General features: G+C 45.6%; 1 long non-coding RNA gene across 1 annotated transcript; it reads right to left on the reverse strand.

Annotated features, from left to right (window-relative positions):
* Positions 1-292: 292 nt before the first annotated feature.
* LOC124700902 lies at positions 293-2,496 on the reverse strand. The gene is made up of 3 exons (XR_007001865.1): positions 2,033-2,496; positions 1,779-1,931; positions 293-1,098 (listed from the first exon to the last, which is right to left on the reverse strand). It is a non-coding gene; the product is annotated as an uncharacterized LOC124700902 (long non-coding RNA).
* Between the last annotated feature and the right edge of the window lie 14,446 nt (positions 2,497-16,942).

The following is a 16,942-nucleotide window of genomic DNA, read 5'->3' on the forward strand; positions in this document are numbered from 1 at the left end:
GTAGGTTGGGCAGATGGGTGTGGCTTGGATTACAAGTTGATCGAGGGTAAATCATCTCGGGTCTCCGGGCAGCAGTAGATCTAGAAACCTGTTTTCTGGTTGGGCTTTTTACTTATTTTTTTCTTCTTTTCGAGAGTATGTATCCTGGGAGTGACTATTGGGCAGCTATCTGTTTCTTAATTCAGAAACAGACACATTTTGAAACCAATAAGGAGGTGACAACTGTATAACTCAAAAACCAAAGAAATGAGGAAAAAAACTGTCTGTTTTCAATTACACCGAACATACACATTTTCAACCTCCTTTTCCTCAGTCTAACACTGAGTTCCAACGGCTCTGCTTTGGATCTAAGCTTGAGTTACAACAGGTTGTAGCTAAAAAAGGCATCATTCACCAACTCGCACGCCATCTTCTCCAGCAAATAACCACTTCCTCCACAACTGTATTTTTCGAACTGGTTTTGAAGCATCCTAACTCTCTGGTATGTATATATAGTGGAGTAGATATAATGTTAGATAGCTAGGCAATGACATACATGGATATACGTAGTCAATTGGAATCACCTGAATGTCACAAACAAACATTTAGAAAACAGGGGTCTGCCCCATGACCCCACCTTCCCAACGCGCCAAACATTTAGAAAACAGGGGCATGCCCCATGATCACACCTTCCTGACGCGCCAACCGAGCACTTGCTCGCAAACCCAGAGGGAGGAAGGATGAAGCTTCCGCAGCTTCCACACGCACACGGCACATCGCGGTGGACTATACCTCAAAATACAAACGCACCAGCTACTCTGCTCCCAGCTAGAAGAACATGACAGGCACAGAGCATCACGGGTGGACGCGGAGCAACAGGATCGCGCCTGCGACTGTGTCGTTCGACAGCTGGTACAGACCTCCAGGGCGGTGAAGAGAGGTGGAGCAGCGCTTTAGGGTGGTGAAGAGACACGGAGCAGCGCTCTGTGGTCCGCCATCACCACCCATCTTCGTCGTCTTCAGTTGCACCACACTGTCCAAAACAGAGCGGGGGACTTGGCCTGGAGCAGGTCGGCATGCATGCACGCAGTGAAAAGACTCCCAGCATGTTCATTGTGCCTAAACGATATTGCGGAATTTAATATCAACAAGCCGGCAGGCTGATATGTTAGAAATTCAGATATAACGAAATCATGCCTCAGTAAACTTGGACTTGAGAATTGAGATAAATATTTGGCTTTTAACAAGACATAACCTAATACTTAAATAATATGTATTAGACTTTCAAAGGCATGTGGCGTATCTCACTGGTACAAAATCAAATACGATGTTCGTTTGTAAAACAATATTTGTTGTGGTACATGAAATGGAGAATCTGGAAAACAAAAGAAATGAAGAATGACTGAAGAAAATAAGATTTGCTAAAGATAAATTGTGAGAAAATCGCTTAAGATAAACTAAGAAACTGATTGACTAAAAATGAGAGAAAGAGAATGCAAAACTGGTGTATGAAACTCTAAAAAAAGTGACTGAGCTGATAAGGACCAAAGAATGAGATCAATATTAGAACATGGCATATATCCCGAGATTATAGAAGAGAAGAAAACACGGAGAAAATGAGTTGTGATAAAAGAATAAAGAAAATGATCATAACATGGTAAGGAACCCTCTAAGCATAGCAACAAAGACGAAATCAGATTGATATCTAAACAAGACATGCGCTTCGTTGAACAGAGGAAGGAAAACAAGTTGTGGAATTAGTGCATCAATAGTGGTCAGAACTATATTTTTCCACAAACCTGCAATTAGCTAATATGAGGTGCGAAGAATTAGTTACCGGAGAAAACCAATGTCGACAATGGGTGACCATGTCAGCAACCATTGCTGGTGGAATTGTGAGCGACATGACCAACGTGGCCACCAAGGAATTGGTCCAAACAACGGAAAGAGCCCTGCATATAAGTCCTCTTGTCAAAGCACTGCAGTTACAAAATATTCTAAGAAAACATTACCATTCTTTTAACGCACACCTGAAAATTTACATAGCACACACCTCATCCACTTTAGCTGAGTAGGGCATCGCAAAATTTGGCTCAATGCGTAGTGCAGTTAAGGCCATACTACAAAAATAGAAGTGCTCCAGTATATCAGTATATTCAGACCAAATCAATTATAAGCACACAAAAAATGTGGTTGATCTGAACTACAGAAGAACCTCAATACAAAAGCTATTTGCCGAACAATTAACCGGAGTACCAGCTATAAATACATGTAATGTCAAACAGTTTTGTGGTAAGGACCACACTAGAGAAAAGTATGGTCATGAATAAGTGAATACATCTCACATGTCAATGGCAGTTTCCTAGTTTCCATTTTATACGTTGCTATTTATATCATGAATATTTGAAATTTCAATGTTGTTGAGCAATCAAATTTACACGATGGGAGATCTTATCAAACCACCAGACAAGACAAAGAGCGCAAAGTACAAGAAAGCCAAACAGTTTTCGACATCAACCTTTTCTGATCCTTTCCCTCCAACAAAATGTCGACTAAGGGCTAAACTGAAGTAATGAGAAACTCATAGAAGAGTAAATGAAAAAGTAAAATGAAGACTGAGGCACTGAGCTAAAAAATGAAATACTAAATTAATTAAAAGATAGTAAACTTATTTACATTTTACTGAAAAATGAAGAATGAGAACTGATCAACAACAGAGACTGAAGAATAAGAACTGATTTTGACAGATTGATAACTGAAGAAAAATAATGGTGAACCGAAGAAAGAAATAAACTTGAAACTAAGGGCTGAAAAGATACCTTGAAGAATGAAAACTAAAAATGAAGAATAAGAACTGATATACAGACTGAAGTGAATAAAATGAAGATTAAAGACTGAATTGAGGAAATGAGAATATTAAAAAAATTAAAAATGACTACAGAAATATTTTTAATCCGAGAAAATTATAAGATAACATGAATGAGGAGACTGATAGAAAAGACTGAAAAAACTTGTAAAAATGAAGAAGAACAAAACTGAGAATGCAAACTGAGAAACATGAACAGAATGAAGATGAATAGAATGAAGAGGAGCTGAACTAAACTGAAATCTATAAACTCATAACTGCACAAAGAGAGAATAAACATGAAATGAACTCTGAATAAACCGTGTTCAACTACAAACAAAGCTGAAACTAATGCAGACTGAGAAGTGGGGGAAACCTGTATTAAAATGAAGAAAGCTAACTAAGAAACATGAATAGACTTGTAGAAATGTAAGTGATAATTTGTTATGTGATTTTTTTACCAAACAGTTCTACATCAAGTGTGTTCAATTAATCTTGGAATATTCAAGACCAGGTCTTACAAACCTACTCCCCAAATCTAAAAGCTAGGATCATGCATGCCAGCTAGATAAATAACAAGAACTATCTGAAGAAACTCATAGGCACTAGGAAAGCATAAAAATAAAGATCCTGTAAACATGCCATGAGACAAGCTGAAACTGCACACTGTTGGTATCTATGGGATTACACACAGTCCCTAAAAAGGAAGACAGGAGAAGAGTGGCCTTCATTTATCATTCAGGTCTCTTCTTCTGCATGTCCCTCGGCAAGCTCGGCATGGACCAAGTTCCCCTTGCTGAAGTATCCGAGTTTACGCCGACGGTTGCATTCCAGGAACTACATTGAGAGAAAGTGGTTATTCAAACCACCTAGAAAAGACACAAATTCTGCATCTTAGGATTTGCCAGTTGATAGATAGCTTGCACAATAACCATTTTAACAAAAAAGCATTGAGTTGCTGAACAAAAGCAGTTAGTTCATACCTCATATTTGAAATATTTATCTATTTAACAAAAAGCATCGAGTGACAAACAATGTAGTCGTCCTCCCTATTCTATGAACCTGATTTTATCTATTTCACACCTGGTAGGCCCATGTATTGGGATGAACATCCCTTGTGCACTCTTCTCTAAATGGGCATGAACTAGACATAACAGGGCGTGGGACTGGAAGAACTGCGGTACTAAGTAAATGAGGATGATAAGCAGAAGCTAAAGATAAGTAAAAACAGATTTAAAAAATATTTTGAGTGATTGTAATAGCTTCAAGCTATGGGATCCAGCAAGCTATCTGATCTAGCAATGCACAGACAACTAAAGTTCATAAAAGCAAAAGGCAAAATATGTTATGCTGATAAGCCTACAGCCATCACAAGATGATTTTGAGAAAAAAATGAAAAATACAACACTTGAAACAGTACCTAATTCACTCAAACTCAACCATCAAAACCATATCTAGCAATATCATACACCAGGAAACTCATATTGAGCACAAGACTAAAACCTAACTAGTCAAGCTGTGAACACACAAACATGAAAATCTGTTCCAACAGTTAGAATAAAATACCATTAAATCAACTAAACCCTAATGCAGTCAACAAGCTTGTGCACCAGAACTGAAAACTAAACTATAGCGTGAGCTCAGACAACAGAATCACGAAGACTGGAACAAAATATAAGGACCAAAAATACTAAACCGAACATCTGAGCCCTCCCACTACATTCGCTGCACTCCATCCAACACGCTACCCACCGCAGAAATTATTTCGCTCGTTTGCAGATCTCGCGGCGACAGCTCCACCGCGCGTGGAGAACGCCCGAACCAGACCACACACGAACGAGCTAATACAAAATGAAATCGAAGCAATAAGGGACAGAGGAAGAAGTCAGAGGAGTACCCTTTCTTGGAAAAGGCGGACATGCCTTCCACGCAGGCGAATTGCTGGTCTCCCCGTCGGAGGTCGAGCAGGCTAGCGCTCCAGGATCTCTCTGACGCCGCTCGCACGGGCTGCGGGGTCATTGCTAACTTCATCGACGGTGGCGCCAGCAAGCAAAGCACCGCTCCCTCGGTCACCGGTGGCGAAGGCTACGGGGTGGGTGCCGAGTGCCGACCTCTCCGCCATGGCAGCCTCTGCCCCCTCCTCTCCCGAGCAAAAATGATAGCGGAAATGAAATTAACAAAGAGACAACCTAAAGCAGCCCACAGAAGCCCAAAAAGAAATGAGTCGGGACTCGGGAGGAGACAGCGCCAAGATTGGTGAAAGAAGAATGAGATCGTCGGTCCAGAAAGTGTCTGTTCGCCAATTCTAAAACATCTAGCTGTTACTTAGGAAAACTATATCTTTATAGAAGGCAGAATTTTAGTACAAGACGACTACACCTCGCTGCGAACAACGAGTGCAGAACGAACTCCACCCCGGCTGATCCGAAGACCAGCCAACACCAAAGATACAACTACAACACAAAGAACCTATCCAAAGCTGATCCTCAAAGCCGCGTCTCGCTCCACACCGAAGGCAGAATTTTACTCATTTTTTTATTTGTTTTAAAAATATACATCGTAAAAAGAAGGAGTGTTGTTTTGGCACATGGAAGCATATGCTCCCTTGATTTTAAAATGCATGTTACATATATTTTACAATTTCAAAAAGTTAAAACAAAAAATTTACACGTACATCTTCACTTGATACATGCTCACAAAATAGTTTCATGAAAAATCGAATTATCATGTGGTGTGTGTAAAAAAAGACAAAATTAATTGCTAAAAATAAGGCTTTTGAGAAAATAAAATTTCTTTCTTTTACATAGATCACAAAAAATATTGGTTACTCGTGAAACTAGACGAACATATGTATATTATGGAGATGTACATGTAGAAATTTTTGTCAAACTTTTTTAACATTTCGAAATATAATTTTTTGGTAGAGAGACCGGAGCCGAATTGAATTTCCGACAAAAAGATAATTATACTTCTCATAGGCCACACATACATAGGGGCAATAAAATACCTGGCCTTCGTGTCGCTTCCCTAAATGAAATCGTCAACTCCCAATCCATGAAATTGACACTCTGATATTGCTGATCTAGTCTATTTTAAACCCTAAACTTTGACCTAGCATGAAGTTATAATCCCAACCAGGGTTAAATGATACTCTCAATGACAATGAGACGTATATGTGCCAACTAGAACGTCACATACGATTCTGAATTACCAATCGTGTGCCACCTGCTTTACTGTATCAAAATTTATTAACATGGTAGTCTGATGGCTCATTGAAACAAAGTAAATAATTAATTAAAAAAGTTTCGGTAGCCCATAAGAATTCACGAAAGGATAATTTGTCCTCAAAAGTTGTGCACACAATTATTGAGGATAAAATAGTGTGCGAGTCCAGGAGTAAGGCACACCGGCAACCATCTGCGCATATTCGCATACTCTGTAGGCCGTTTGCTTTGTTCACGTGCTGCGGACCGGCCCATACTACGTACGCAGACGTTACACTTTTTTGGCGGTAAATGTTTGGCCGTAGAGCAAACGGAAGGGTTTTTCGTGTGTCACGGGGCTGGGGCTTTAATAGGCCCGATATGTACTAGTGAGATCTAGCTAGGAAGAACATTCATAATGCAGTCCCTCACATGGCGGTTATTTGGTTGGGTTGCAACTGGAGCAAAAGAGAAGATTGCCTAACCCTGCTTATTATACTCCGTATAACCTTTCTGAATTATAAGATATTTAGATATTTTAATATGGACTAAGTACGATTGAAATGATACAAAATGAAATAGACACACTGAAATGAGTCTAGATACATAGGATTCAAGAAAAAACTACCTCTAGCCTCAATTAAACCATGACAATTAATTCTGACCGGAGGGAGTAGAACTTGTAATTTGTAATTACAAACTAATATATTATGGAAGAATTTATAGTCTATGTTGGTAAATTAGATTATAGCTTGAAAATTTTGGAAGGATACTCAGTTCCCAATCTGCAATTTTTGTTCCAAAACAAACAAAAGAATACTTTCAAAAATTCAGTGCACTTTTACTCCCTAGAACAATGGCAATATATGTGTCAAGAAGTAGACGCGCAACATGAGAATCAGCAATAACTAACAGTGATCATGGCCAGATTCGTGGACCGAGACCTCCTCGACCACAATTGTTTGCACCGGGAACCCCGGGAACGCCGCCGCATAGCGAGCAGGCGGCTCGGGGAGTCTGCAGCGATGGTCTAGTCGGAACAATTGACTAAAGGCACGGATGGCTGCATCCTCGGCCACCGAGTTTAGCCCGTAGCTGACGGCAGTGATTGGCCCGACCACGTGCATGGAGAAGAGGGCGGCGGCGCTTCCGTAGGCCACCACGGAGTTCCACCGGTCCTCCCTCCGGCGCCCGCGGGCCACGGCCTGCTTAATGGCGTTCTGGACGCCGTACTTGGCCGCATCGCAGGCGATGTCCGGCGCGCTCGTGGCCACCTCCTGCACCCCGCCGGCCAGGCGGTGGCCGCTCGGCGAGCAGTATATTCCCCTGAGGAAGCAGTAGACGGTGTCCACCACGGCGCTGCCGATGGCTCCGCTGCGCACGTCCTCCAGGACGCGCTCCGCGTCCGGAAACGGCGACTGCGCGGGCATCGTGTTCAACAGTCGATGGGTTTCCGGCGGCGGACGTGGGTGGCTGTGGCTTGGATTACAAGTTGATGATCGAGGGCTAAATCGTCTCGGTCTCACAGATGTCCGCAATAGTCTTTTTTTTTTTGAAACAATTAGTAACCTTTATTATTAAACAAAAATGGTTACATCTTCCACCAATTATGGAACAAAAAACATCTGTTTCTTTTCGGTAAGATTTCTTCCAAATCTACACGAGTTATCAACATCTATGGCCAGTCCGGCCCCATAGCCCGACACTGCAATCCGGATTATTGGGCCTCGGTTTGAGATTTGGAAAACTCGAAATCAGTGAATTCTCATATTTTAGTAAATTACTAGTAAAGTTGCACTTGTCACGTACTCCCTTCGGTCTCTTTTAATTGACTCGGATTTAGTATAAATTTGTACTAAATTCGAGTCAATTAAAAAGGACCGGAGGGAGTATATTATAATCTATAATACGGGAGTGATTTCCGAAAAGAGATCGTTTCCCATACTAATTTTATTTCAAATCGTATTGATTAGCGAGTTTTCTTGTTGAGTCACTTAAATGTGTATCATGCCTAACCATGTGAGAGAGAGAGAGTGGGTGTGTGTATCAAATGATTCGCTGACATGTCTCCACATAAAATTCGTGATCATATAAATATATGTAATATAATTAGTTACAAAAGAATATAAAAATAACAACTAAGCAACATTGTATCTTGTATTCCGATTGCTCTACTTGTATGGAAAATATTCCGTTCCTATATATTAGCCATATAGTTTTTTGAGAAAAATTCCAGAATATAAGGTTTATTGCGTTGCTCTACTTGTATGGAAAATATTTTTGGAGATTTGATTACGTTTACTTGTCTTATGCAAAGTCCTCTATTAGCTCACGGCAATTACTTACGGTTAACCCTAGCCAAACATGGTATAATTATTCCTAAATATACGTTTTTTAATTTCCGTGCCAAAAATTATATGGCTTATATTTAGGACCGGAGGGAGTATTGTTTAAAGCTTCATTACCTTAGTTAAAAACCATTTTACATATGCATTATGCAATATTGTTATAAAAACATCATGTGCAAAGTTTGTACAAATGAACATGGTGTAAATACTCGACGTGGGTACTGGAAAATGTAGCACTCCATTGTACCATAACAATAACTTACAGTTTAAATCCATGTAGTGAACTGGAGCATCTCTAGCAAGCTGGATGTCGTGGCACGCTACATGGATCATACAACATCGTTATAAAAACATCATGTGCAAAGTGTATACAAATAAGCATGGTGTAAATACTCAACGTGGATACTGGAAGATGTAGCACTGCATCGTACCATTACATTATCTTACAGTGTAAATCCAGTAGTGAATTGAAACATCTCTAGCAAGCTGGATGTTCGTGGAACGCTATCATTCGTAGAGCCATATTAAAGCAACTTACATCCATATTTTCATCCATTTTAAGTATGTTATTTATTTGTCTCAAATTAAGACTTACAGGATAAGGATTGGAACTTCTAACCCATTCGGTCATGTGAAATTAGAGTTCCATCAATTGCAATGACCCTAGAGAAATTTATTAGAACACACGATGAACTGGAAAAAATGGTTCCTACTCTAGCTAGCGAAGGGACATCATAAACTGTTGGGCAGCGCTAGGAATCGGCTCCCGATTTTTTGCTTCCCATCGGACCAACATTTAGCCGTAGGATTTGAAGCAGCTTCGCCGTAGGATTTCAGCCAGGGCCGCGCGGCTGTTTCCGTGAATCCAGGATCGATTCCACGCTTCCTTTCTAAAAACTGCTCCCGAAAACTGCTCCTAGACAGTAGACACGATTGTATGCTTCCTTTCTAAAAACTGCTACCGAAAATAGCTCCCATAAACTGCTCCTGTAACTCACGTAGTAGGAGGTTAACGTCTCCTGCCTTTCTTCCTTATTATAGTTGCTTCTTCCCCAGAAATAATGAAAAACTGACACATGAGACTGAGTTTCATGAAAAGTTTATGTGAAGAACAATTGTTTTATGCAAGAAGCATGCCATTATTTCAGCAGTAGCGCTGTAATTTTTGATGATGTAGCAAGTGGCATCCTTTTTTTTTGGCTTCAGGAGCAATTAAATTGGTAAAAGGAAGCACATGCATGCGAAGCTACTATAATCCATGGTCGGGACGGAAGCAAAATAGGAATTTGGGAAGCACATCCTTGTAGATTCCATGGTCTGGGAGACTGGGACGGAAGCAACATAGAATCTAAGGTCCGGCAAGGAAGCAACGTAGAAGCCATGGTCTGGGAAGGAAGCAACGTAGAATCCATGGTCTGGGAAGGAAGCTTCGTGCGGTCTGCGGTAGAGGCGGAGGCGGTCGGCGTCATGCAGCGATCTCGGCGGCGAAGCACATCCTTGTGCTCGATGCGCACGCCGAGATTGATCGCCACAACCTCACCGACTAGAACCATGAATCAAATTGACCGTGCTCACCCTCAACAGGAGTCCAGGACGCGTCACGCTCCTGACTGCACTTCCGTCTGCCGCCACACACGAATCAAACAGAATACGCACGCTTAGATGTGGATTCTGGTGGAGCAGCACGCTACGTGTTGGATGGGAGGGTCCGGTGCGTTGGAGAACAATGGCGGCATAGGGAGGAAACTCAGGAAAGCATGGCTGGCTCTTTGGTGGAGAAGCAATCTCGCGGTTAGGAGCTATAATCTCGCGTGCATGTGGGCATGATGCGGCATCAGCTGGACTGTTTCTTCTTTCTTTATTTGAACCGTGGAAGCAACCTGGTGAGGGCCGTGCGATGGTATGCAGATCAACGGCAACCGATCAGTCCGATGAATCGACTCCCATCGGACTGCGATGTAGAGTGTTTACCTAAACTGTTCTCCTGAGAAATATTTCATGAAACTTAACATCCACAGACCACACGATGACCTACATGATTAAAATTTCTTGATGATACAAATTTGATGTTTATTCAATAAGTAGAATCATTCTTCACCAAAAAAGACCTACAGAATCATTCACACATTATTCTATTTAAATAATAATATATGGCATTGAGTTTGCCCTACGAAACTTTCAAACTGTCCCCCGCCACCGAAGGGAGAACATATATATGATGCACATGACCGCTGCGTGATCTTCACTGGCTAGAGAGACCTACCATCTGACTTGCGACCTGATAGATTTGGGAGAGAGGTGACCAATCCTTACATGACTTCCATCACCATGCCCATTGCTTCCTAGGAGGCGTCAGTGCTCTCCTTCGCGACATCCACCAAAGAACTCCTTGCTAGAAACATAAGTAAAGAATTAAGTATTATAATTCGGAGGATAGATTTAACTGGAATGGGCACGGAAATGATTGGCATCACACATGACAACAAGCTTACCAACCCGGAAGTCACAGGGGTGAAATTCCACACTTTAACACTGGGGTACTTCGACATCGATAGTCTTGACTATTTGTCCTATGGGCTTTCCCCAGGATCGTGGTAGCCGCAGAGGTGTGGGCCAGTCGTAGCCTACCATCACACCATGGTGCGGGAGGCCGTAGTCCGAGAAGGCGAGGTCGACGCGGGGAACTAGGAGGTGGTCGTCGGCGTAGATGTGGTAGAGGAGGAGCTCGGGGGATCGTACAGGAGGTGCAGATGAGATGGGAGAGCAGGCTAAGGCGCTGGAACCAAGCCGGCGATCGAGACCAAAGCCGAAGTTAGGGTTTCGCGCGGTTGCGCATGCGGACACGGGCAGTCGTCGTGGTGCAGGGGAAATGGAGGAGGGAATGGGGTGTAGCCTCGCCGGCAAGCAGCGGCAGCAGATGTATTAGGCAACAGTCGGAATCGAGGCGGCGACGAGCACATCTCCATGAGGGCAGAGAGCGTGGTCTCGTGTGCGTGTTGAGTGAGGGCATTGGGAGGGGCATGCGTGTGCGTCTCTGCTGGAGCCTGGAGCTGGTCCCTCATAGAGCGATACAGTACATGTGGAGCCCACCACCAGGCAGTGTAGACCGAGCAGGGACTGACAAAGGGTTAAGAAGCCAGCCATCGTAACAGCCTTAATCTGTTTAGGTAATGGTGAACTCCGGAGTCATGATCGTAGACGAACCAGACAATTAAGCTAAAGATGAGTACAAGCAAATAGTCAAAGGGGATGCAAGAGGTTATGATGGAGGTGGGCAAGGTGACCATCTCTCCGAGAACATCTCCAACGGGCCCGACGGAAACGGATGTATAAACGTTTGCGTCCACGCGGTCGAAATATGCACTTGCGCCCCGGCCCAGCGTCCCGACGCATTGCTACCGGGTTGTCCGCTGCGATGCAAACACAACCCAATTTGTGTCTTGGATGCGTTTGCGCGCACACTGCACGGTCGTGCCGCGTGACCGCTCGCTTCTCCCACGGGAAACACAAGACAGCAAGTGCGGGGCCTGTTTCAAGCTCATCGCTTCGGCGGCCGTTGCTTTGGCAGTCTTCGCTTTCGTATTTGTGCCGCATCCTTTGCCATCAATGGCGTCGCCTCGTCTTCTGCACGCGCGCGCCGCCACCACCACGCACCGCCGCATCACCATTGGGAAGAAGAAGAACGACTTCGAGGTGTCCGACATCAGCGTGAAGAAGGAGGCGCGGCTAAACAGGGTGTCGCTTGCCGTCGAGATGGTGCGGCTGATGCACGAAAACTGGATGCCCTGCGACAACTGGGGGGACATGCACCTGCCGGGCGACGGCTAGCGCCTCACCACCGTCGGGTGCATGTCCTTGCCCGCACACGATCTGATAAGGGGATCCCAACAAATCCTTCTTGGTGTTGCCCGATCTTTCACAGCGAGAACACGGGGTAGTAAATCATCCCAACAACGCGATGTAATGAACGCAGCCTGGAGAAGAGGGAACGAATCCAGCAAGCAACGGATCGATGAACGATACGCCTCAAACTTTGAGCTAGACAATCCTTGATGAACACAAGAACCTTCGCAGAGGATATAATAGAAAAACAACAGCGCCGTACCCCCGGAGGGATGATACACGTGAACACACGCAATGGGGTAAACCCTAAACTTTAGTCTAAACTTGTGTACCTAACCTTAGCCGTCCCTCCACCTTATATGAGGGGGTGGTGGCCGGCCAGCCCTATTGGGCCATCCTAACTTGGCTTGGACAGGCCCAAACCAAGACTGACTCAAAATATTAAAAATCCCTAATTGGCCCACATATGACCATTACATAAACTAAGATAATTAAGCTGGTGGAGTCCTGAATTTGGGCTCCACATAGGCCTCCATGCCCGTATCATCCTCCCCCCTTCAAGAAGCGTTGTCCCCACCGCGTGAGTGTCTTCTGGAAAAGGTGACGTGATATGAACATGACACGTCCTCGCCGTCCTCAAGTCTTGCTTGCTTTCCACACCACATCCTCCATCGCGGCTTGTTTGACTTGATACAGCACTTGGCGCCTCCTTTCTTCTCCACATGAGCTTGGACTTCGGCGCCAATACCTTCGTCTTGCGAGGTTTTGATGGCCCCCTGTGTCGCTGAACATGACCCTGCACAAGATGTGTAATTCCTGGGCCACATAAGTGTCTCACACGTCCATCCTTGCCTCGATGCATCCGCGGTGTCGCGGAAAACTGGACTGCAGTACTCCTAGCACGGTAGTGCCGCTGCCCACTGTCTCCACGGACGCGCTCGCCTCCCACTCCTCCCACGCGCAGCTGCGCCATATGTACTGTCACACCATCAGCACAAATATCATCAGTCTGTATACTGGCATCAACACAAACTGGAACTGTAGCACATGCTCCAACATCTTCATCAATAATAGGATTAGCTTCATCCGGCTTGTCACCAACAAGAACTGGCTTGTCATCTACAGGCATGGCTGAAACATCACCAACCTCCATGCTCGGAACATCATGTACCTCATGCTGCACTTTAAGCTTGTGCAACCTCTCCTTACGAAGCACTAACTCCACATCGGACTTGATATGATCATCACCCATAGGCTTTAAAGTTCGCTTTTGGCCACCATGCATAAAAGAATATGTATTTGCTCTCCCAGCATGTGTCGCATTACGATCATACTGCCATGGACGCCCAAGTAGCAATCCGCACACCTCCAATGGCAACACATCACACTCTATCTCATCAACATAGTCATCAACTGTAAATGGCACTCGCACCTTGTGAGTAATCTTCAGCATACCACAGCTATTCAACCACTCAAGACGCTTAGGTTCAGGAAGACGCCATGTAGACAACCCCAATGCTGTCACCATCGCCTTGCTTATGACATTAATACATCTACCACCATCAATCATCAACTTGCAAGCCTTGCCCTTTATAATACACTGAGTCTGAAACAAACTCCATCGCTGACCCTTGTCAAGCTGTCTTGCAAGCATCATCTTGTACCTTCTTGAGTTGCATATTCAGCCCGCTCAATGGTACATCCTCCTCAACGATTCTGGTGAGTGCCCTTGGTATCAGAGCCAGGTTCCTTCTCCTCTGAAGATATTACCTCGCCCTTAGTGACTGTTGGTAGTAAACCAACCTCCTGAATAGGAACTATGCACTATCCAACTTCCTCTATTGTATGTACAACGCCGTACGGCTGCTCACTCTCCTCCATTTACAGTAACACGAAACCATCACGAAAAAAAGTTTTGAAGTCCGCCCAAGTACAAGCAAAGTCGCCTCTATCAACTGCATCACACCAATAATTGTCCAACTCCTCATCCACACGCCGGTGAGCGAGAACATATGCATCATTCCCACTGAACTTCTTATTGTAAGTGCGACATCGATTGAAACCCAATTCCATGTTCGTTTCCCAATGTTCATATTCCTCAACTGACGCGTAATGGTGTAAATACCACTGAAGTTCGGATGTGTGAAGCTGAACTCCCTTCCGGATGTCAAGATAATCATTGAAAACGACACTTGATATCTTCCGAAGAGAACACCGTATGCCGAGAACATCGCCGGAAAACAAACCCATCGCAGAAGACTGCTGAAGTGTTGATTGCGCAGAACTGAAAACAGGGCGATCCGGCCCAGCAGCCGGTTGGACCGGGCTTGTGGCCGGCTGGTCCGGCCCAGCAGCCGGTTTGACCGGGCCTGTGGCCGGCTGGTTCGGTCCAGAAGCCGGTTTGACCGGGCGGCCGACCGAGCAGATGAGCGGAGCCCCCTGGACATTGCCCCGGTTGGCACCGGTTGTACGGCCGGTTTTGGCCGGGCTGGCCGGTGGTGGGGCCGGTTTAACCGGACCGTGGACCGACCGGGCCGGTCGGAGAGCCGGTTGACCGGGTGGCACCGGATGATGTCCGAAACTCCATCTTCTTCCCGATTGCAAACCTCGAAATTCGCGATTCTGGCAGCAAAAACTGCCCGAGACGATGGAAAAACTGCGCCCAATCAACTCCAAACTTCCTCCAACTCAACCTCCTTCGACCGAGAGCCAATCTCCTCCGATCTAGAGCCAAACTCCTACGATGAAAAACCGATCTAGATGCGATCGATCAACAAAACCTCGCCGTGAGCAACCCAGAAAACTGATACCACATGACAAGGGGGATCCCAGCAGATCCTCCTTGGTGTTGCCCGATCTTTCACATCGAGAACACGGGGTAGTAAATCCTCCCAACAACGCGATGAACACGGCCTGGAGAAGAGGGAACGAATCCAGCAAGCAACGGATCGATGAATGATGCGCCTCAACCTTGAGCTAGACAATCCTTGATGAACACAAGAACCTTCACAGCGGATATAATAGACAAACGGCAGCGCCGTACCCCCGGAGGGATGATACACGTGAACACAAGCAATGGGGTAAACCCCAAACTTTAGTCTAAACTTGTGTACCTAACCCTAGCCGTCCCTCCACCTTATATGAGGGGGTGGTGGCCGGCCAGCCCTATTGGGCCATCCTAACTTGGCTTGGATAGGCCCAAACCAAGACTGACTCAAAATATTAAAAATCCCTAATTGGCCCACATATGACCATTACATAAACTAAGATAATTAAGCTGGTGGAGTCCTAAATTTGGGCTCCGCATAGGCCTCCGTGCCCGTATCACAATCCAGAGCGGGCCATGGAGATCTGGCATAGGCAGCCATACCTGCCCGCGGACTTCTGTGTTGATCCCGCCTACGATATCGACTCTGATTGATGGCTCAACTGGCGCGGGATCGAGACGGATCCGAGGAGGAAGGTGGGGTTCCTCGGCGATAGGGATTAACCGTTCGGTCCAGCTCTGCCGCCTGCACGCCCTGCTGCGCCTCGCCGAGCACGGCAGCGCACCCCACATGTGCCTCCCTAGGACGACGCCGCGCTGGATATCTACAACGAGGAGGGCAAGGACAACAGCCACGACTTCGTCGGCAGCGTCTGCCACGTGCATGGACGAGGGTCGGGAGTTCCAGCCGCCGGCCACGATGACCGACAATGAGATCGAGAGGCTCATCATCCTCGTGGCGGAGGTGCCGGAGCCGCCTCCTCCACTGCCCCGATATGCCACCGACATAATGACGGCAGACCTCACAGAGGACGAGGCCCTCGAACGGTCCCTGCAGAACTCGGCCCCGTACCCTCCGCGACCTCCACCTCCGCCATTCAATCCGTGAGCTGCTCCACCTCCACCACCGGCAGCACCAGCATGTGCTCCGCCAGCTACCAACTGGCAGTGGGCGATCCCGGAATTCGTTGCGATCGACGACGAGGACGAGGAGTAGGCTAGGGTAGCAGGCGCTACATGGATCTTTAATTTTTTTTCTTTATTCCCTATGTAAGTTATTGTTTTTCTCAATGAAAAATCTAAAAAAAAATATTTGCGTCGGGCTGCTGGACATCTCCATATGCAAAAGGACGCGCGATCGAATTCGACCATTTCAACTAACGCAAACGGAAACAAATTAGACGTCCGTTTTGCATCGGCATGCTGGATATGGTCTGATGCAGGACGGCGCGTACAGACCTCCACACGAACACGAATCAACGACCAGCAAACAAGATCCAGTAGTAAACGCAGAGGCATGAACTGAACAAACAAGAGCCAGCAGTAAATTTAGAGGCATGAACTGAACGACTAGCTAAAGATAGCATGCAGTCGCACTTCAACCATCTAGCAGTTTTGAAGATCGAAGTCCCCTGCAACTGGAAGTTACTGATGTACGGTTTGGAAGAATTTTGGGAGTGATGTCAGTGTTTACAGTACCCCAAAACTGCAACTGGATGTTCTGCGTGTGCCGTGGCACGACGGCGTAGTGCGCCGTGTTCTAGCTTTCTGGCCGGGCTGCTGCTGAGGAACGTCGGGCGGCAGAGCAAGTGGCATTGCAGTCTGCCGGTAACTAGCTTAACCTGAATCGTTTGCTCACGAGCCAGTTATTTTCATGTGCATATAGTAAAAACTACAGCCAGGCCGGTTCCTTTTTCATCCTATTTTCAGGTGCGGACATTCCTTCTGCTAGATGCGC

Source organism: Lolium rigidum, chromosome 3, assembly GCF_022539505.1.
Source record: "Lolium rigidum isolate FL_2022 chromosome 3, APGP_CSIRO_Lrig_0.1, whole genome shotgun sequence".
In the NCBI taxonomy this organism is placed as follows: domain Eukaryota; kingdom Viridiplantae; phylum Streptophyta; class Magnoliopsida; order Poales; family Poaceae; genus Lolium; species Lolium rigidum.